The sequence below is a fragment of the Bombus pascuorum genome, chromosome 4 (genome assembly GCF_905332965.1).
Source record: "Bombus pascuorum chromosome 4, iyBomPasc1.1, whole genome shotgun sequence".
In the NCBI taxonomy this organism is placed as follows: Eukaryota; Metazoa; Arthropoda; class Insecta; order Hymenoptera; family Apidae; genus Bombus; species Bombus pascuorum.
Genome location: NC_083491.1, coordinates 517,134 through 540,684, shown reverse-complemented (window position 1 = coordinate 540,684; position 23,551 = coordinate 517,134). Strand labels below are relative to the sequence as shown.

The 23,551-nt window shown below is 40.4% G+C and overlaps 1 protein-coding gene and 1 long non-coding RNA gene across 16 annotated transcripts in view; one reads left to right on the top strand and one right to left on the bottom strand.

Moving 5' to 3' along the window:
* The window catches only part of LOC132906381 (protein muscleblind), a 408,430-nt gene extending 393,648 nt beyond the window's left edge, over positions 1-14,782 (bottom strand). For 9 of the 15 annotated variants that reach the window (XM_060958510.1, XM_060958509.1, XM_060958513.1 and 6 more), the window contains exon 1: positions 13,856-14,781. The gene's annotated coding sequence lies outside the window, so the exon portion shown is untranslated. Of the gene's footprint in view, positions 1-13,403; positions 13,712-13,855 lie in introns of those variants that run through there. The other 6 variants (XR_009657977.1, XM_060958521.1, XR_009657978.1 and 3 more) reach the window with 5 other exon arrangements.
* Positions 14,783-20,275: 5,493 nt separating this feature from the next.
* LOC132905907 (uncharacterized) lies at positions 20,276-22,058 on the top strand. Its single transcript, XR_009657884.1, has 2 exons — positions 20,276-20,335; positions 20,543-22,058. It is a non-coding gene; the product is annotated as an uncharacterized LOC132905907 (long non-coding RNA).
* The last annotated feature ends 1,493 nt before the right edge of the window (positions 22,059-23,551 follow it).

Sequence of the window (23,551 nt, the reverse complement as noted above, 5' to 3'; positions counted from 1 at the left end):
CGGATAACCATGCTAGTACCACGGTTGTTGACGTCGCGTCGTCTAACGGAGAGCGAGAGCGAGAACAAAAATAAAGGCAGGTGAATAGGCCAGGGGATGAAGAGGAACGAGAGAAATCGCGGACGGGAGAAAAATAATTTTTAACCTTTCCGATCGACTGCTCCTGATTAACCAGACTGAAACGAGCGGACAACGCCGTCACACGCGGTAGGTCACTCGAAACTGTTCGTGCGAATTTGTTCCACGATTTTTCCTTCGCTCGGCCTCGATCAACCCTCCGACCAACCCAATCTACGTCTGAATCAAGATTTTAGAATTAAAAAATTTAGAAATAAAATACAGTGAAAACGAGTGACGTTATAAATGACAAAATCTTTATTCGAGAAAATTCTGGGTAACGTTAAATTCTGCTGGGAAAAATCTGGAATACACTTTTTGACTGTTATCGTTTACAAGTATTGGATTTTTGATATCCCAATCATCGCCATATCCACGATAGAAAAAAAAAAAAAAAAAAAAAAAAAGAAGGAATAAAAGAAACGAAAGGAAGAGGATAAAAAGAGAGTAATTGGAATTAACGGAATGAAACAATGAAAACGACCATCCCGGTCTGTACCCTCTCCACGCAACGAGCTTAAGAGTTGTCGCTGGCTGTAACGGAATTAGAACCGATTAAATTAGCTAAAAGGATTTTGGGCATACAGCAAGGTAGACGGTGCACCGGTTTCAATGTTGTTACAGGTGAAAACTGTTCTTTCGCTGCGTGTACACCGACACGTAGCCCGTAAAATTAACGACATCGTTAATTAGATGGATAGAGATTATGATAGCGGGGATCGTGGGACGATATCGCCATGAAATATTTCTCATCGGGGGCGAGTTAATCGAAAACGCTTTCAGGTTAGTGAAAAAAAGAAAAAGACGAGGTGTTTCCCGATCATGCTTTAACTGGGCAAATTTAAATTATCGCGTTGGATACTTATCGTTAGCTAGTCGGGTGAAATAAATTCTTTTAGATCAGGAAATTATCGCACGAGTTCTCGAAATCGAGATAAATAGCGGATTTGGCAGGAAATAAAATCCCTGATAAAACGTAGCTAAATGGGCTGTTAACGCATTAGCGGTGAAATTTCTTCTAAAAGGACCAAGAGGCTAAAAAGGACGGCTAGACGTCTGCGAGAAATAGAGAATTTCTTGCAAGTATTTACTTCCATTTAACGATATTGCAAATCAAACTTTTAAAATTCTTATCCTCATAATCTTATAATCTATGAAATCGTGTCATCGACATCGTCGAACCACGTTAAAGAATAATCGTTGTAATCCGTTCGAAGGAAAAATTGATCCACTCCGTGTCCATAGATCGTTTGTAAGAAAGCCTATGCGAAGAAATCGTTTCGCCGAAGCGGAAAGCTTCGAGCAAAACGGTAGAATGAAATCGCAAGGAGAGGAATACATTTTTAGATTGTCAGAGTCGCCGAGGTGGAAGCGTTATTTCTGATACTTTCGGGGGCAGCGATATTTACGACGGTTCCCACCGCCGTCGTACGTTTGCGTTCTATTGAACGCAGTATGTGCACCAGGAGGCAAGAAAAGAAAAAGAGAGGATATTAGAAAAAACGAACAAGAAACAAATTCTTTAGAAGGATGTTGAAATTCACCTAGTCAAGCAGCGAAGAGAAAGACGTCTTCCTCATTCACTGTGCGAATACGTGTATCCGTGTATGCAAGTCTAAAACCTCCGCACGAATTCCAACGCGGTCTGATGTCTTCCTGCCGACAACAAGTATTTCTTCTTGTTCGTTTTTGCATATGCATCCCCGCATTCCAGGGCATCTGGATATACGTATACGAACACGAAGACGACAGTGTCGTCTCGCGCGACGATCACGAGCTCTTCTGCATCGATGAACTTCAAGAAACTTCAAGAAACTTTCAGGATATCCGCAGACATACGTTCACGGACGATTCGTCGATTCCAAGTTCGTTCATTAAAGAGATTACCAACCGTACGAAATTCTTGGTAAACGCGCTAAAAGTAATTGGCTGTGGAATTTACCGTCTATTTTACCAATACTCGCGAAAAAGCGGACAAGGGAGCTTCCGCCAAAGTAAAAGACAAAATTTAATAATTTCATCTCGCATTTTGCTTTCAAAGAAGTTGTTGATTCTAGCAATTGTGAATATAGATCTTGATATATTTTAATCGACTGACATCGATGCCGATGTTCCGAATAACGTTATCCACTGAAATTTTATTACGAATAGAACGCATCTTCTTGAGACTTTCGATAGCTGAGATTCATACAGACGCTTTATATAGATATTTATAAAATAAATGATTTATATAGACATCTGCTTATTAGACTTATCGTATAGCGACTTAAGGTCGCCAAGGAGAGGGATAAGAAAGCAAAATGCAACCTGAAGAAGCGAGAAACCGCAGGTTGAATAGGAAACAGACACACCGAAGATAATCGATGATTGTCTAACACCTGTCAGAACAGTTCACCGTGAAATACGTGTCAACTGTGGTGAATGCGGATCGATGAAAGGATCCAGTGGTATCGGAACAAGACCTTGAGCTTTTATTGCTCCGCAGACAGAGGTTTTCCCTGCAAAGTACCTTCCCTCTATGGCCCCGCACAAAAGAACACAATTCTATAGAAGTATACCTACAACCCGACAATCTTCTTAAAAGGTTAGCAAAAGTCAAACATCACGGAAAGGTAAAAAGCGTGCTCCTCGACGGTTTTGATTTCACTAGGAAAACATTTCATACGAGTCTATTGCGACCTCGCGACCTGTCCCTATAAACGATTGTATCGACTTTAATCGCTAACAGATGTTAGTTGGTAATCTGCCGGTAATTACACAGCTTGGACTCCTTCCTTTCGAATCGTTTAAGATTTTCCATAATATTTTCTACGATTAATCAAACCTCCAAAAGCCAGACCTTATTAATATTCGGGGCTCGTTATCGCCAAATTCATTGCGTAAGACGTCTTGTATAGGGAGATGAACATTTGTTATATATAACGTATCTATAGGAAATTGTTAACGGTATTGATATGACGGCACATGTATGTACTTTTTCATACTTGAAACGAGTTACTCCGGTATTTTCGTGCCAATTGTTTCTTATTTTACCTATAATTATTTTATACTCCATATCGCACCAACGCAATGTCCTATTCTGAAATTAGAAATCCACGCAAGTTCTCCAAATAACAGGTGATTTCATCCAGCAATTACCCATGATATCATCCGCATTAGACTTCAATGCACACTTTGTTCCCTGCTACCACACATCCACCAGTATTTTTATCTCAAATTTACATTCGTTAACATCGTCGTACGTACTGTTCGCGTAAAATACTTCCAACCGTAAAGAAGAGAAAAATGGAAAAACAGAGTCATCCAAAGTGTTAAACTTTTCCATGTTTTCCGAAACCTCCAAGTAAGTAATCCAGTGATGTAACGAAGAAAGAAACGCTTACGATATAATCAGAAACGATCAATCGTTACGACGAAAGGAAAGTTACCGAACTAAATATAATAGCCCCGCTGGTTTGCTAAGTATTTAACGCGAAAACAACTGAAATGTTTCCTCGTGGAACTAAGCTGAACGAGCCAACTTCTACAATAAGACCGAACGCCATACTCCAAAAGCCGCCGGTATTATCAGCTGAATGGAAAACAATGGCGATATTGATCGGCGATTCGCGGGCATCGGTTCGAACCTACACCATTTCACGTATGTCTGCGTCTATGTGTGTACACTACCGTTCATAAATATCTAGACGCTTTTGGCAAATTTCTGGTGACAATACGTAAATTTAAACGATTATCGGTACCTAACGAGTCCTTATAGAGTTAGCAGACTGTATAAATTCCAATTATTATATGAATTTTTACTCATAATAAACTTTATAAACTCCGGTTAAAAGCTTAGTAACAACATATTACGATTAATCAGCGAAAATCGATTCCTCGTTTTTCTTCTGCTTGAAACAATATGCTTCATTTTTTTAGTTAAATACGTTACCATCTGCTCACACTAAAACATTTACCGAACAGAGTCGTTCGATTCTTGAGAATTTAAGTATCTACTACGATATATGTTATTCGTGTTGTGTTTTATAAACTTAGAGAAAATTATTGAAAAAATCACTGTGGCTCCTGAGGAAAGATCTCTCGTCTTGTGTATTCTGACAAAGGAAATCGAGCGTCCAGATACTTTTGAGCGGTAATGTACGTGGGTGGCACGCACACGCGCGATCACGCTCCGCTTTACACCCACATTTTCGGAATTTAAGTGCCTATGAATTAACAAGTTACCGCACATTTCGTGAAATACCGGTAAACTCTAGAGAATTATCTCTACCCTTCGAATTTGTATTTGTCCATGAGCAAATACCGCGGTAAATTTCTCCGAAGAAAAATGCGACTGTCGCCGTATGATTGTTTGGATGTAATTCGGGAAAACTAATAAACTGTCAGTCAGATTTCCAATTTCCCATATTTAGTAATTATTTTACTTATGGATTACCTACACCTATCTTCGCGTGTCATTTCCTTTCAGTAAAGAATAAATTATATATTTACATTCGTGTGAAGATTAAAACTCAAAACTAGATGAATATGTCTTTATCGACTTTTAATTCCGTGATCGTAAAAATTTCTGGCTTCGTATAACACTGGTGGAAAGTTCCACATAGTTTGTCTGATCGTACAGACATTATATTTCCAACTAATTTTTCTATCGATTTGAAATTCACGTTGCAACAGAAATTTATCACGTCATCTTATAAATAAATCACAAGTTCTTTGAACGGATCGAAATGAAGCAATTTATTTATAATTTATTATTGGTCTCTTATCTTAATATATTTCTTCCCATTTTTCAACGAGTTATTTCTGGTTTATCGCTGATTTCTTTTCTAACGTATAAAGCTGGAAAATGTGAGTAAATATATCTATTATTCTATTAACGTTTGTGCTATACAGATTTTCGAGCTGATTTCTTAACTTTCCCCGATAAACTTCTGCTAAAAACATATATCTATCGATTCTGGCACATGTTTTATATTTATTTTTTTAACCCGCACAATATTTAGACAGTAATTCACTTCATCAATGCCATTCGAGCTAAAGAAAATACGGTTGAAAAATATCGAGGATAAAGATGACCAGACACGCTATACAATTTGTCAAATATTTAAGCAAAATTGACTTGCAAATGAGGGCATTACCGATTTTTTAGAAAAATTTTCCTTTGCTAAAAATGTGCTCCTCTTTGAACAAGCTCGCATTTTCATTTTTCTTCCACGGAATTAGGCATCCGTTACTATAGAGAAGACCATATTTTCGTTTCCTTATAATTCCTAAAACATGTCTCATATCGTAGACAGAAGAGATTCTCAGTAATTTATCCTATTCTCCGATTCGATTCCGAAAGTGGATAGGATGGATAGGATGTCGTTTCCTGTTGAAAAAAGCGTTGCGGCGCATAGAAACTCGTTCCGACGGAAATTATTCGTTGCGTAATTACACGGCTATTCCTACCGAAACAGTCGAGGGGTACGGCGGCTTCGTCGTCGAGCTTAGTAAAAATGATGCTAACTCGTCGCGATGCGTATGCTTTTTCTAATGTACCGAGACGCCTTTCCTCGCACCGAATCTATTCTTTCGATAGGTATCTGTTTCTCTCGTCGAGATGGACACCCCACGAGACACGTTACACTGATTTCAATTTTACTACGTGGCAGCACGCGTCACGAGATACATCGTTCCTGAGTTTTCTACTATTTTCTTAACGCGATTGATCACTGAATTTTAGCTCCTTGTCATTGTAATACGCTGAAGGGTATGGCTGATAGATTAAATTTCTTATTTAGGTACAGATGTGTAAACATTGTATTGGAGTTATTTATGCAATTTTATTATTTTCTTCTATGCCCTGTATTTCACCGCTTGAAAGATGAAAGGCGATGGAAATAAAAATGAAAAAGTGGCAACATCGAAAGGTTGAAAAACGAGAAATAATTTGCAGATGAAAGAAATATTCGAGTCTATAACAAAATCGTAGAAAGAAGGGGTGAAAAAGTAGAAAAGTTAATGTACACATCTGCCAGCCCTGACCAAACTATCGTCGGTTGGGAAAATATAATTAGATAAAACGTAAAACTGTCGCAATATACAAGGACGTGGAGGGGTGGTAAAAAACCGCTGGAAAGCAATTTGACGCCACAGAGTAGATGCATCGGGACGCTTTGAAGCCATAAATTCGTGCAGGATGGCGAGGGCGCGACTACGGAGAGGCAGTCGTCCAATCGGACGTCGCGCTCGGCTTGCTCGTTCATGCATTTCAACGCTTGCAAATCATTCATTCTGACTCATTGTCGAGAAGTCGGCCGCTATACGTGTACCGTCACAGCAAAATGCTCTCAACGATGAAATTCCACATGGGAACATTCTGCACAAGCGTGTGCACGCGTGCGCGCAACGACCGAGCTAGGCGAGCGCGTTTCGACCCTGTGCCCTTGAATATTTATCGTTTTCTGCGAAATCAAATTCTATCGCAATGAATGTACCATCAGCCCCGGCTAGTTCGGTAGGAAAACAGAATTACGATCGGCCCGCTTTTAAATTAAAAACAACCCGACCGTTTTCCACCCCCACGCCTATGAACTCCCTTTTTTCCTGCTCTGAAGCTACGTCGAAAAACATAGCATCACTAGAGACAAAATTTATTACGAGCTTGAAATATACATACATGGCTTTAGGAGTACGAACCTATGGATAACTTGTTAAGGAATTTTTTATTAGTTGATGTCTCTAAAGCAAATTGGAATAGTAATTCTCTAATTATACTATGTAAATGGGAAAAAATAACTGAATTTACAACAGGGAAATAAGGAGGAAAATCTTTCGGAGAAGTAGGCGAAGAAAATAGAAAAAAGTACGTATAATACGTAATTTTGTAAGCGACAAACATCTAGCCATATAATACTATTGAATTTTTCACGCAACAGCCCAATTTTCTAAACCACGAGAGAAACAACATCGTATAGAGCTATGTTTCATAGCGCTTTGAAAATAAACAGATACCTACATCCCAAACGTGAAATAAAAATATATCTCCGTAAGATGCAATTTTTCGATTGGTCTCGACACGTAACGCGAAGAGATAGGTCAGCCACGAGGAAAAAGAGGGACGCAGGCCGAGATACACATGAAGATTCGGTTGAAAAGAGAGAGAAAGGAATGTAGTAAGACTATAAGTTCGTTCAGGCGTCCGAAAAAGGGGAACGTAAGAACGCCCGTGGATTTTCGTTGATGTATCGCTCGAGGCATATGCGCGCCAGTGGTCCGGAGAGAAAGGGACACCGATAGATCGGGCTTGATGACAGCAGAGAGAGAGAGAGAGAGAGAGAGAGAGAGAGAGAGAAATATTTGTAGGTTACGTTGGCGGGTCAACGCCACCTATCTCTCCCTCGCGGGAGCAGGCTGTCACGGGACTAAAATTAAAACGAGGCACACCCACCCCGCCTACACATATACGCGATGCCCAGAAATGTTCAGGGACAGACACTAAAATCGACCTTAAGGCTTCGAGCTTTCTCTCCCTTTCTCTTTTTCGTCGTTAACGTTGGCAACGCGTTATATACTACATATATACAGGGTGTTCCAAAAAATTGTGGTCAATCTTCAGAGGCGTCTGATGCTCGTCAAAAGAAGGGAAAATGCGTTATTAAACGTGGATCTAGGTATCATTGGTTTCGAAGTTGTAAGAAAATTTCAACTACGAGCCTGTAATAGTCCAACGAACTATCGTGTTGTCCGCCATTTAGAAAAATATGGCGTACAGTAAACCGGTTAACCGTTGGATAAATCGACGCGATGGATCGAAGATTACCATCTATTATCGAAAGATAAGTGGAAAGCTAGCGATCTTTCGACGCGTGCGTGCTTTTATGAGGAAACGCATCGAAACTCTTGTCGAACAGAAGTCATATTTGAACAAACGATATAAAAATGTCATATAATTGCGGAGCTAGTGATACCTGAACCCGCGCCTACTACCGCTATTTTGCTCGTTTCGACGAGTATTACGTACTTCTGAAGTTTTTGATACATCCTGTACTTTACGTTCGTCCCTTGTCGTTGTTCCTTACCCCCCTTGTGCTTTCAGCCTCGACGACTCGCCTGTCCTTTAACGCAAAGCGATGCCATGTCTCACGAATTGCGTTGTCGTTCGCAAGTGTACTTCTTGCGCGCGCCACTACCTCTTCCTGTTCCCTCCCCATCGACTTTCTTTGATGAGTTTCTAATAAGCGCATGCAACGTTATACGCTAACAACGTATCTGCTTCTATATCCTCACTTTCACCGTGTCACACGACTACGACGATTCTTGTTATCGCGCACGTCTTTTTTTTTCGTACGCGTTCGGAGTTCACATAGATGCAACTGGTGCGCGAGCATCTCTATGCATATATATATATATATATTGCACGAAAACGAAATTTTGTCGGACGTAGAGAGTTCGTAATCTAGATGGCCTTCCCGCGTTATCGATCGACCGGGCGTCGATAAGTTTTCCGTACCGACCGCGGAATTGTGGCGATTATGTTGTCCTAGAAGAGTCGCGCGACTACACGGAGGCAGAAATACCGCGATTAGAAGGACATATATCTTACGCCTTACGCCACGTCGTGGCGTCGCGTGTAACCGACCGGGCGATCTGTGAAACGATTTACGACTTCGTGGGCCAACTACGTATAGATCCTGCACAGCCACGACCCAGCGAAAATTCGTCCACGGATGTTTTGTGGAGATTGTAAATTAACGACATTTGATATAAATGTGATTTTCTGTTTGGCACACGACCAACACGAAATGGTATAAATAGAAGTTCCTCGCCGGGGATCCCTACCGCGTTTGTAACTCTATACACAATTTCTGTGTTTTATTTTCGGGAACGGTTTTACCGTAAAAGCGTGACAAAAACGTGAAAACGCACGGGCGGCTCACGGGGAACTAGAACTTCTGACACACTATTAACCAAGATAATTTCGACTCGGTTACGTCACACAATCCATAACACACCGGTTACTCTGTCTTTCTCCCTCTCTATCTTTACTTCTATGTATTTCGCTTCTTGTATCTTAGTATCGTGAATCGTGATCACGGACGATGATGTCATGGGGTAATTCCTACCGATTCTAGAAGAACTGCTCACAATCATCTTCGTTGGAAATTTCCTTTTAACACCAAACTACCAAGTGTGTTAAAATAGCGCATCATAAATATCTTGTTTTTACGATTTGTTTGTTTTTATTAAGAAGATACAGGAATACACGACAACTACATTGAGATACATATATTGAAACTTGGTAGTTCTAATAAATGATAAAATGAAATTCATAGTGTAATAGCGAATACGTGATATCTATTTTTAAATCTTCCTGCAGGGAAAATTGAACAATAGTTGAAACTATCTTCATCTACGGCAAACACGACAATCAGAGTGGAAGATAACGATAAAACATATAATATCTCTAAAATATGGAATAATAACAGTTAGTGATACGCTTTATGCAATTCAACAATTTATTCATATAAGAAAATACAAATATTTTACTGTGTGTAATAAATACGTTTAACACAAGTTCATCGCTTATCAATTTATGAGTAAAAATTACCGTGCTATAATCATCAACGTACGCAGCGAAGACGTAACGAAGATAAAATTCCTGCGGTGCAAATATGTGTCGACACTGTCAACCTAACTGTCAAGGTGAATCAGAAAAAACAACTCAAAAATGTCTATCATTTATTTGTGGATACACTTCAAGTCGATTAAAAAAATGAAATTCCTTTAACGTAAGAACTACCAAAGCGATCAAATTCATAAAAATTACATAAGTTGATATATTGTATCATGTACTTACACTGTGTGTGTGTATATATATAAAACTGTAGGTGTACAACACTGGAATAAAAATATCCTAGATACATATACGATACTCGGGAATAAGGAAGAAGAAAGAAGAGTCAGAACAGAATCCAGATTTCTAGTATCGATTGCCAGTAACTGTAAGGTAGTTCTAAATAATCAGAACGAACTCCAGTGTTTTTAGGGTACTATATGAACAACTGACACGAGTTCTAGCTCAATTTCAATTCTAGTCGAATCATCGATCAACCGAGTTGTTTTTAACATCATTCAAGCATTTGAAACAAACTGAACTGTAAGTAGCAAATCAGAAGCACGGATATAAAGAAATGACGCGACGCGACGCAACGATTGTTCCAGCCATAAGCGCAGAGCAGTTTGCATCCTATTACTCATCCTATTACTCTTCCTATTACATACTCGTTTCGATCTGCAACGATCCTCTGACATGCATACAGCCTACACGGCAACGCCATAGGTGTGACTTCCTGCGATAGTCGTAAACAAGGACATCACGTTTTAAAAAGGGTTCGCGGCATGGTGTAGTATGTAGTAAGACTCAATAAGATAAAAGACACCGAGGTCGGAATGTTAGTGGGACACGCCCACGAAGGTACTGTAATTCGATGCGTTAGGCCACGCACACCGATACGCGTAGGATGCACTCCACACACTTACACGTCAATTCGTTCGACATCCTTACGCCACGTAGAAATTTGCCTTCCATTATGTCCTATTACGGGAATATCATTTATCTATTCGCCTTGTATTCCGTTAATCAATCCTCTGACTATCGAAGGCACAGTAGAACATCCATTTATTACCAAAAAATTTCATATCCATTTTATTGTTCGACTACAGTCATATCGTTTCCCATTATTTAGCCTATTTAGCATTTAATATGAGATTAATTTTATACGCGTTAACACCTTATGTGTAATGGCATCAAAGAGAAAATTCTACAAGCTAAGGGTCACAAAATCCATAATATTGAAAGCATTTTTAATATTTTAAAATATTTGTGGCGTTACAAATGGGATATTCCAATGACTTCTAGAACAAGCAGGAAGTAATTAAAGATAACGACATATATTACAAACTGGTTAGCACATTGAATCTAGTTTCAAACAGATTAATAGAAAAGTTGAGTTTTTCTCAAATCCAACAACTATCCTGAAGCAATCTTGTTTAAGGAATGATCTTATAATGCCGTACACTGCACAAAGTATAAATTTGAGACCATAATTCTCATCAGTAAACAGCTATATTTTCCAATACGCTGCAATAATCGTTTCGTATCGTGATTAACTTCTTTATTGAAGTATTTAAAGTGAATGAGAGAACAATACAAACAAATATATACGAAACAATGCATATTCTTCAGTTGGCAAATCCACCAATTCGTACAAATGATTTTCAAGTACATAATTAACATGATGGCATTTATTATTATTAGTAGTAGTAGTATTATTATTATTAAGCATAATGAAATGATTAAAAGGAAAAATGTTTAAGATGAAGCATTGCAAAAGCTAATAATGTCGTAGTCTTAATAGAATTTTGATGTAATTATTTCTCTTGTAATACTTACAATGTAATTATTTCTTTGAAAATAAAAGAAAATATACCATTAATTAAATTGACAGAAACTATATCTAAGAATCTAGAAACAGAATAGGACATTAAATACAAGATACGTAAGATATGTAACTGATATAAATAAAACAAACGATGTCTTTCTTTCCGATTTAAAGAAACTTGCGCAAGATATCCAATTGCAAGTTTGGTCTCAAAATTATATCCAGTAGTGCGAGCGAAATATTCGCGAAATATAATTGTCTCCTACATATTTGGAAGTAAACACGCAAGTGATAAAATAACTTAGAAAAACGTCGGAATAAGGCAAGCGATTTTCGAAAATCCAGTATCTTGAAAAAGTAAGATTATATCTAAGGATAACAGGTCATATACCTGCTTCTACTGGAATGCGAGGGGATCGAAGTGCCTCCGTGTCTTATACAATCGAAACACTTTTCAAAATTAAACCGACTACTCATTTACCCAAGAAAATAATCTACCTAAATTTTTAATCGCGCGTAGATTATTTCATCCGTCAATCGCCACGCAACTAAATATTTATGAAATATAAGTATAACTGAGCTTGATTGGTAGTCCATGCTTTTCAGAAGTTCAGAACAGTTCACAGGAAGGAAGAAATATATTCAAAATATATTTTAATTCTAATCGAGAAATAATTATGTACGATTACGGCGATGAAAATGCCATGAAAAGTGGTCAAACAGCATTTTACATATTGTTTGTGAAAAAAAATAGTGGTGAGAATATTTATCACGGCCACTAGTTAGATACTTAGATAGATCTAAAGTAACGAGTTTCGCGAGTGCTTTTCTCACGCATCGCGTTATCTTGTTTTAGGAACGTGCATGGCACAGGTGATGCATCTACATTGGTAACCAAGCTTCGAACCTATCTACGTTCACGGGAATATTTTTGTCCGCGGAAGAATTATTTCACGGAATTACATCATCGAACACTTTTGTCAAAAATCACGAACACCGGAACATTAAACTATATACGTACTATTCTCGTTACGAAAGCGACGAAAATGCCAAACTATGCAATAATTTAATACTAGAACTACCGTCGGCTAACAGATCAAACTTTTAAAAAGAAATCACAGCAAGAAAAGAAACGAGCTTTCGTCCATATATTTTACCGGAACATTTAAACTTCCAAGAAATGAAGCATTATAAATATATAATATTTCTATTGCATAACTGAACTAGCATTGTCAATTAAATTTTGCAAGCCATAAGTGAGAAGTTGACAAATTTGATAATGAGAGAAATTAACTTTTGCAAGCACGCTTTACGAATTACAAATTAATTAATTATTCCATTGAATTTGATCAAAATTGTAAAATAATGAAAGAAAAGTCTACGACCTGTAACTTTTCATCAATTCATTGGTATTATTGTGCAAGAAATTCTTGGTAGTTCCAGTATTAAAATAATAATAAAAAAAACCGATTTGACATTATCGAAATATGATTAAATAAAATTTGCCGCGCTAGTAACCGTTACTTTGAATAAATAAATCTCGTACTTCGACGGCGTAAAGAAACGAGGAATTAATGACACGTGGTTAATCGGTCGACTCACATTTACGCACGTAACGCGCATTACACGGTTTCAATTTATATATATTCAAAATACTTATGTATAATGGAACGTTAAAACGATTGTCAATATATGATTTGTCCCAGACCAAAACGTGACAGATCAAAATGTCTGTCTATCATTTCACGTTTAAAACTAAGAATTGTAACAACACACAAACTTGCGCGCGTTTTTTTCTACGTCGCAATGGTAACGAAGAATATAATATATTTATATTTCGATAAGTACAAACATACCTACAGCTCGAAGGTTATGTTTCGTATGACAACATCGGTCTCCGTATGGCGAACGAAAACCCGTGCAATATGGAGCAATGATCAAGTCAGCTGCCAATCTCAGCTTTAATTCGAATGAATCGAAACACGATAAGCAGAATGAACGCTCGGGCATGAGGAACGTGTAAAATGAATTTCGTTAAGTAATCTACGTACTCATGAATAGCATAAACAACGGAAATAGTAACATCATCGTTTCCGCAACGGCGTAAAAACGCAATTACGGAAACGATGACGTCATTGGCATGACGACGTGAACCGTAATATATGTCCAAATGCATACAGCACAGCGCCCACGCGCGGGCAATGGCGTGTACGACTTATTGCTCTATAGCTGCACGTATATACGAACATATGTATATAGATGTACGCGTACACATACATATGTATCGTAAAATAGAGAGAGCTCTGTACTACCTTGCGCCGGAACACGCGGAGGTATCAGCCGCGATCTCGCCGTGATGTCGGTCACCGTGACAGGTTAGGCGGTCGGCGAGCCTTCTCGTTGGTTCTTCTGGAGTTTACAACTTCTCACTGTGGTAACGAACAACACACCAATAGTAGATACATATATATATAAGATATGTGTATATATGTGTGTATATATATATATATATATATCTTATTTGTCAGCACTTATATCAACAATGACACGGCTTGTTCTTTGAACGTGTGACATACGAGCTGCGAATTTAATAGCCTTTAAGGACGCTGCACTTGCTCTCTTCCTCACTAAATATAGAAGAAACGGCGAAAAAGGTACTTTCCGTTTTACTACTCTCACCATACAGTTCCGGTCGATCAGCCGGATCTCGCGACACCAAAAATCACGAAAACTTGTTTTCTCACTTGAACAACGCTGGCCCGGATGATGCGTGCTTGCTGTGAACTGCTGCACTGTTCCAACTCATAATCGGCTTACTCGATCACAAAAGAATTCCGTATTTTTTTTATATATTCGCTCGCGTTTTTCCCTTCAGTACGGCCGCTGCTAAGAAACCACGCGCGACTAAACGACGATTGCGAGAGCAATAACGACGACGTACTGCGTGTTCGACGATGACGACGGCAGTAGCAGCAGCGGCAACGGCGGCGGTGGCGGCGGCAATGGCGACGACGTGCAACGACGGACGACGTCGGAGGGACCGGTTGATGGAACGGGGCAAATATATGCAGCTGACGGAAGCCTCGAATGCGATTTTGTAAGAGGGTGAAAAGGTAAGGCGAGCAATGCTGGTTAGGCGACGGGATTGCGACTGCTTGCTGCTTGCTTGGCTAGCCGCTAGCGGGGGCCTGGCGCGACACCGACTGTCCGATGCCAGCGCCCCCTCTCCCCTCCCCCTCCCCTCTCCCCTGCCCCTTTCGCTCCCACCTCGTCTGTCCCACCACCCCTCCACTACTACTCGCCCGCCTTCTACCTTTCTCGCTCTTTTCCATACCACACAACACAAACCTACTTCTCCTACTTCTCTCTCTCTCTCTCTCTCTCTCTCTCTCTCTCTCTCTCTCTCTATCTATCTATCTACCTATCTATCTCTCTCTCTCCTTCTCTCCAGCCGCTATCTCCTTCTATTTCATTCGTTTTTCCGTATTCCCCTCCGTCTATCTCGCTTAATCACACCTACGGTCTTGCACGATTCACACACTCGACCATCATTTCGTAGGTTCTCTTTCTCCAACATTTTGTCCCTCTCGTTCTTCGTCTAATATGCAATAGATCTATGTTTTCTTTCTTTCTCTTTCTACCATCTATCGCACAACTATGCACCCCCTCACTAATTTCAACCCCCTAAAGCTTTCTCTCTCACTGTCCCACTCCCCTTTCCGTTACCCCCTCGCTTTATCATTCTCACCCTATCTTCGTTGAATCACCCGGCTTCGTCTCGCTTGATCGTACGTACGAACTTTCGTGACACACACCGTCTCGTTCTCCTTCTCTCTCATTCTCTCTCCCTCTGTCTCGTTCGTTCCCCTTTTGTCTCTGTTTCGCCATCGTTTATCTTCCTTTTCTCTCCTTTCTCCGACTACGAGGAGCCATGATCCCCTCCTCCGCATAATATGCTACCCGTCTCACCCCTCGCTGCACCCATGCGGCCGTATACCATGCCACGTCGCCGTCACCGCCACCACCGTTGCCGCTGCCGCTGCCGCCGCCGCTGCCGCCGCCGCTGCCGCCGCCGCCGCCGCCGCCGTTGCCGCCGCCGCCGCCGCCGCCGACGATGAGGCACCAACCGCCCCTCTCCACGGCTCAATAAGCATCGTTGGCGCGCATGCGCCGATCTAGTCCCCACCACCCACACTCTTTATTAGTTTATCTCTTTCTCTCCAACGTCGCCTGGCGACCCAGCCTGCTTACTGCTTACCCTGGTAGAGAACCGGCAACGGAGTTAGGTTAGGTTTGGTCGCTCATCGCCCACTGACTATCACGCTCGCCGCGGGTGAAAGGGGGTTAGTCGATCTCTCTTTCTTACTTTTTCTTTGCTCTCCCGTCTCTCTTTCTCTCTCTCTCTCTCTCTCTCTCTCTCCTCTTCTCGTTTGTGCCTCTAGGAAACAGAACTTCCAACGCATGTACTATACCTCAGCGTAATCTTGTTTCTCCATGCGCTCGCGCTCAAGAAAAAAGACGAAGCAAGAGAAGGATCGACCAAAGAAAAAACAAGTAAGGGGTAGTAAGATCCGAAGGAAAATTCTTTATATTCCATACCAATGCTCTTTGAATGTGCCACTGCGAGCAACGAGCAGAGATTCTTAGATACGATAGACCTGGACCACCGCGTAACGTTCGCACAGATACACCAGTTGTATAAGTACCATACACATATACGTAAGAACGACATGCTGGCAAAAAAATCACGATGTTGCGAGATGATTCACAGTTCACAATCGATCCTTTTCTTCGATACCGGTTCTTCCATGTAGCGATCGTACTACAGCGTCGCTTCGATAGAGATCACTTTCACACGTCACGCTTGATTTCCTATTGACGCTACGTGAAAATGCATCGAGTAACAAAATAAGTAAGCGCATTTTCGAAACGAAAAAAAAAAAAATGCAGGAACTTCTGGCGCATACTATACACCTGCTGAATCTCGTTCTCCTGGCATACAGGAAAGAAGGGAGCAAGGTGACAATGTACGAGGGAGGCAACGAGTGAGATCCGTAGAAAATTCTTTAGACCAACACCGACGGCCTCTGTATGCTACAGTTCGCAGCAGGAAAAGATCCTGGTGTCTGATACAGAAGGACCGTGCATATCGTTTGCACGAATATCTCTGACAGTACATTGCACGTACACTTTACGTACACAAACTTATCATGACCCATTGTTACGATTCGTTCTTCGGTTCACTTTCATTTTATATTTTGACTCCTCGCTCTTGTTACTGAAAGAGGAACTAACAACTGCATAATACGAATTCTCATTTGTATCTTAAACTACGCACTAATTAGAAATGTTGCTATTAGTAACAATATCAATACATATCGATGATGTCGAGAAGATAGACTTTCTTCGATGTCGAAGAAATAACTTCTACGATGAGAAAAATTTCTGATATAAGAATAAAGTTTGATTAGGAAAAAGGGACTGAGTGGTAAATTATGTTACGTGTCAATCGACTTCGGTTACTGTCGTCTTAACAATATTATTGATATTTCAATAAGCATCGATCAATTATTGATAATCGTTAATAGCATCCTTATCTGCGTAGACTATTACAACGTCGATAAATAGTGGATAAAACTCGAATTTTACCTCCTGTTCGAAACTCTTTCTTCAGGGATTCTCGATACCAACGACAAGGCGGAAGCGGAAGCGCACCATTCTCGCCTCGCAGACTCTGATAAGCCAAGCATTCTGCTACCTACATATAAACGTACTTTCCGTTTCCAAAATACGAAAATCCAACGCGTTGCACTTAAAACGCGTTATCTTAATATCCGTCGGCTCTCGATAAAAGATGACAATATGTCCTATTAGTCGTGCGACGAATCGTGAATCGTAAAACCGTTACATCAAATGTAATTTTTGTGAACACAGTTATCTACGTTTAATTCTGTCGAAATCGTTCCGGGGCAATGCGTATCGAATATTCTCGCACCGTTGAAAAATGAATAGCCCGTTCTAGCGGCGGTAGATATATCGTAGCAAGTCAGGTATACGTACTTACGTGTACATAAAAGTTAGAAAGAGAGGAGATAGAAGAAGAAAGCGCCGAATGGAGGGTGGATTGTGGAACGCAAGACTGAAGAGTGGGGCCGGAGGCAGCCGCTGAGGTGTGATACGGAACGTCGAGGGGGTACAAGGTGATATTTCTCATGAAACTGAACCGAATAAATTTTTAACAAAAACTGCTGACTCGCTACATTACTCTAGCTTCTATTCCTTCTTTTCTGCTCTGCAACCAGTCCGCTGGCATCTTTCTCACTCTTAGTGTCCGTCGCTTCTTTTTCCTTAGAGTGACACCGCGTTACCGAAAATACGAGGAACCCCTATTTGAAGCACTATCGCGCGGTGAAATTTATTTGCATGCACGATTGTATATAACTTTCGTGAAATATTGAAAGTACGGTCGGTAAAATATCAAGAACAACGACGTTAAAGTCTCGCAAATAATTTTTCTCCCTTCTTCGTACGGTTTGTTGGAAAGGCAATTATATGCGGTACGAGCGTCGTTTGACAGTGGTAGGTGATAGATATCCATTGCACGAGCGTGATTCGGTTTACGTTAATGTTCACGTGCTAAGCCGCTGCGCCACTTTTACAGTATTGTTTTATGAACACAGAACGGTGTAAAATCGCGCAACCTCCTCGCAATTTAGCGAAAAGATAACGAAGGAAGATTGTTAATGCAGCCACGCGTTTCCTCCGTAACAACGGTATCAACGTGACCACAAACCACGTAAACGGGATGTAAAACGGAAATGCGGTTGAGTCTATTGCGGACACAGCGTCAGCTAATTTTAGAGGAGTCAATAAAGAAGTGCAATTTCTACATATCATGAAAATTTAATTTCTTAGTGCTTGAATAATGTGGTAGTTGAGTGTTAGGTGAATAGCTTAGATGAATTTGGATGTGATTTCATGATTTTTCATCAGTGTCAGAGATCATAATTTTATACTTGATATTTAACGAACCGTCTTTATGGCCCGTGTAACCATTGGCAAATTGAGAAGCGAAGCATTTAACGATGCTGACCAATGGTCTTCGCAACGTCCCTGAAAAACAAGTATCATTACGTAACTAATCATTGCTTTTTGAAAAGGAAGTTTCCCTCGTAGAAGCATTGTGCTCCTCGGCAAAGGTGAAGCTAATGAGCGCGGCTTTCATACAAAAAGGAAGAAATCGACCGCCAGTCGGAACCGACCAGAGTGAGAGGGGGGAGAAAAAATTTTCAACGGCGTAAAGTAGGAATAGGAGAAGTGCGATTCGATCTTCATCCTCGGAACCATTTCATTCCAGGACAAAGCCGGGGAGTCTTCCGAATCGAGAAACAAGCGTAACGTTGAGCGAATGAAGAGAATGAAATAGAAGGATGGCCATAGGGGTACGAGAAAGACAGAGTGAGGAGAGGATAAAAACCCCCTCGAGGTTCGAGTCAGCATCCCACGATATCTACATCTATTTTTGGCCACGGTCAGCTGTAGTTGCACGGCATTAGCATAATGAAGACAGTTCGTCTCTTCTCGTTCTCTTGGGCAACGCGTGTCCCTCTCTTTCGCCAGTCACGCCACATGCGCGCGCGCACGCACACACCCACTCACACACACACATACCTTCATTCTCCCTCTTTCTTCTCTATGTCTGTCTATTCACCTATCTGATCATCTGTTTCCTCTTTCCATTTAAACTGCTTGTATAAAATATTACGGTAACGACGCGAAAATTCTGAATAAAGCTTAAAAAGGAACGACATTAAATGAGTTGAAAGAGGAAGAAAAAACAAGACAAAAGTTTAGCGAATGACATTTTATTGTTTATCCATAATATTGGAATACAATGTAAGGGGGATATGTATTGTTAAATTTTGTTACGTGTTTTTTACATTTTCCACCTAGCCAAAGAAATCACACTAGTTATATTAACAAATAAACGGTAAATTGTAACATTCGACCAACAAAGAATATTCGCAGGACGAACAACGTAAGAAGAGATTTTAATTGCACGTTAATAGGTTCTTACAGTTTTATCTCGGGTTTACGAAGAAGATCTATAGTTTGGCAATGCGATGAGTGTTGGCAAAGAACGCACAAGAGTAAAGGGTCGAGTAGCCCTGGAAGAAAGGGAGGAGCATGGAGAGAGAAACAGCGATGACAAAGCAAGAAGGGAACCAGTGTAAAAGGGAGAAGGACGTATTAAGGGGAAGAAAACCTGCTCCAAGACGGCGCATCGCGGCATACTAACAATACAATAAGATAACAAGCTGTGGGGAGGGCTTCTCCGTGCTAACCTGACTTTCGTGGATAACTCGACGTGCTCCTTGGCACCGTAAATACGTTCCACACACGATATTTTGCCCCCCCCCCTCTCTCTCTCCCCAGCCACCACACCCCCCACGAGCAGCCTAATCTTCGCCAGAGAAGACGCTGGACTCATAATCTTCTCCAAGCGATAAAATTGCCTGCTATTCAACGCGCGGTCGTGCCATTTCCATCTCATGGGAGACAAACACTCGCCGTAGTAACCATAACCTTGTATGTAACGAGAGTTACCGAAGAAATTTCACGCTCCAGTATATTTCTTCCGTATCAGGTATATAAGTAATCGAATCATAGTCATATCTGTCTGGTTCAACGACTATACGAACGATGCTGACAAATATATACGTACATTGTACATATTTCGCGTCAAATGTAAATTATAGTACGATGGTACACGAATAACATCAATTATTTCAGTGTTTTAGGTCTTAAATAGATCTGTGAGAAGATTTAAATAGATTTATATAATCGCGTGTAAGCATTGCGCGAGTGTAAAGGAATTATTGCAAATACAATTGCTCGATCGACTCGAGTTCCATTGGGAAGTTAAAGAACAAAGTCGACAGATCTAGGGAAAGACACCGTTCGAATGGACAGAAACAACTTTGAGATATGAGTTGAAGATAATGACAGCGAAAGAAAAGAAACAACGTTTTGATCGAGTAAAAGATGCACGTGATCGTAAAATTATAAAATATTAGACAGTTAATTATACCGATTAGCGAGAACAACAGCTTTTGTTAATTCATTAACGGGTAATTTTCACTCGATCGGCCTTTCCAGCGTAAAACGACGTTCACGAGACGAAATAGTACGTATTACATTAATGTCGCCGAGCACATTAATTTTAATTATTCCGCCATGCTAAAATGTTGAATGGAATTAACGACGAGCTGTCGTTTGTCTTCGTCAGCTTCGTTCGTACGACTTCATCCTTATTAAAATAGCTGCATCGTATTTTTCTCAACTTGCCTTAGTATCTCTGTTCTATTTTAGCATCGTGCGAATTCACGACCATAGGGTTACAGTATCATGCACCAAGATGGCGACTCGAAGTAAACGTTCTTGATGCATCACGTGCTACAGGCTCGTACGATCGTTTTAAGTATCGAAACATTAAATCATCCGACAGCATTTGCCGTGTTACGGATTATAAACGACCCAGTTGTAAGTCAATCGGGATTACGTTGAAGGTGATCGATTAATTGAAGTACATTTTGCGCGACGGCCGGTCGGCCAGGCGCATCAACGTCACTGAAATAAGCGGTCTTGGAGTATTTATTGCGAAAATCGGCAACGATGTTCACTCGTAAAATCTAAGACCAATAATTAGCGATAAAATATGCTTCACATGCTTTAAACTTAGTAATAAATTTGCGAAACTTTTGCGTATAGGTATCTTCTGCAAGCTTCAACGCAGAACTATCTTTCCATTTCATAAATCATAAACAGGTACTTTGCAATGAATAATACTTTGACGAACGTTTTCATAATTGCGATAAGAACTAGAATTTTTTGTTAATTTTATTTGATAATCGATAATACGTAATTGAAAATAACAGTGGATTGAGATTATTGCGATGATCAACTGTAAGATTAAAAGTTTCTCAACGGAACGAGTGACCTGATAATTCGTCTTAATACGAATCGGAGAGAATGAGGTTATCGATTGACGATTGCCAATCATTCTCGAAGAAATTTCATTATGCCGTGCAAACACCTAAATATTTGAGTGCTATATTTATAAAAAGATCGACGAACCTGAGGGAAGCCCGATGCAGACGTTGCGCCGTACAATCGTGTTTTCATTACTCTCCCTATATTTCTTTCTCTTCACTTTCTTGACGTTATTCCGAGTAAATAACATTTACCATTGCGAACACGCCGGACTTCGAGACAAATTGATCTCGCTGCAGTCACGTACGGTCTCGTGTCGAAACAACATAAAAATGTAATTACTGCTGTCATCGGAAACGAGCGGAGGAAAACGAAGAACAAGAAGGGGTGGAAGTAAAAGTAGAAGAAGAAGAGGAAGACGGTGTTAGCTGAATTGAAAGAGGGACGTGATGTTTAGTTTGGCAATGAAGCGAGGATTCGTGGCAGAAGGAAAATTTTCAAGAAATAAATCTCGTCCTTTTACGATGTTGTCGTTGCGTCTGATATTCCTTTCGAATCTATCCTACCCGTCGGATAATGATATCTCTTATCCCTGTACGTCTAAAAATACAACGTTAGTTCGAATTAAAAAGAGATAACAAAAAATCGACTATAGCATCGTATATGTTATCCGGTACCGTTTTAACCTATTTTCGCCAACCGATCGTATTTTTTGGATTTAATCTTGATCGATAAATGAACCACGCGAGGAGGGTCAAGCAGGCGGAATCATTACGTATTAAAATATAGTACAACAGCGATAGTACGTTCACTCGGTTCGATCGCACAGTAATTTTCATCTAGCTCGTATCGCGATGACGCAAGGCAATTTGCTCCGTGTATCAAAATACTACGGTAATAACCGTCAGAAGTTTCTCTTAATATCCATCGATTTGGCATTCTTCTATAAATGGTGGGTAATAGCGAAGACGAGGACCGAGACCGATTCTAAGAAACCGGGCTCGTAATCAAGGGACGGGGGGTTGTCGGTAGTTTAGCTTCACGATTAGTCAGCCCCTGCTTACACACCCTGTGTGTCTCTTCTCTATCGTTGCATGTATATACGCGCTCGATTCCCTCTTCTTTCATGAGTCACTGACGGAAATTACGATCGATCGAACAGCAACGAACAAACGAATAGAAGTAACGTTGCGTCCTGGCCGTTTCTACTAGGAATCCTCCTCGTGTCAGTCTTATCGTAAACGCGTTTAGAACCCCGATGACGCTGGATGACGGAACGTCTTTGTCGAAATTTATTCTCACCACGTGTCCTACCGTCGCTGATCTTGTTAGCCTCTACGAGGATAGTGTCGATAGTCTTTTGTATACGTGAACGGAGATAAAATTTCCACGAAATCTTGCTTCCATGAGAAAAGTAGTTACTTTTTAAGGAAATTCCACTCTCTTCTTTTCGGTCTACTTTACTAAATAACAAACTTCTACGACGTAAGAGTAGTTCTACCAGAACAGATTAGAAGTTTCTTTACCAGTATTACACCCTCCTTCGTTTCTCCTCTATATTCGTCTTTCTCTTTTTTATCCATTAACTTATTCGTTTACATTTATTCCTTACACGCGCATTCGAAAAAACGGTATCGTTAGATTCGCGGTGTCATCAAAATCATTCCTGTTTCGTCACGATGGTAGCCGTACGATTCCTGGTTGATCTTTCATCAATTTTCGTCAACGTAGTTTCAGCGAAAGAGAATTTTTCATGTTTCATCCAGCGTACGTTCGCGAAGCACGTTGTTTTCCCTAGAATCTTCTTGGAGGAAAACGATGGACATTCTTGAGGAATCCCGTCTGCCGTGCAATGCGCGTCCTTTTCCTTTAAATTTTTTCTTTCCTGGAACGATGATAAAACGAACGGGCGGTTACTGAATATTTACACGAAAGTCCGTCGCATCGATCGAAACTACAATGGCTCTCTTAACTTTTTTCCTCTGTTCCCCTCTGTTCCCCTCTGTTCGGGGATT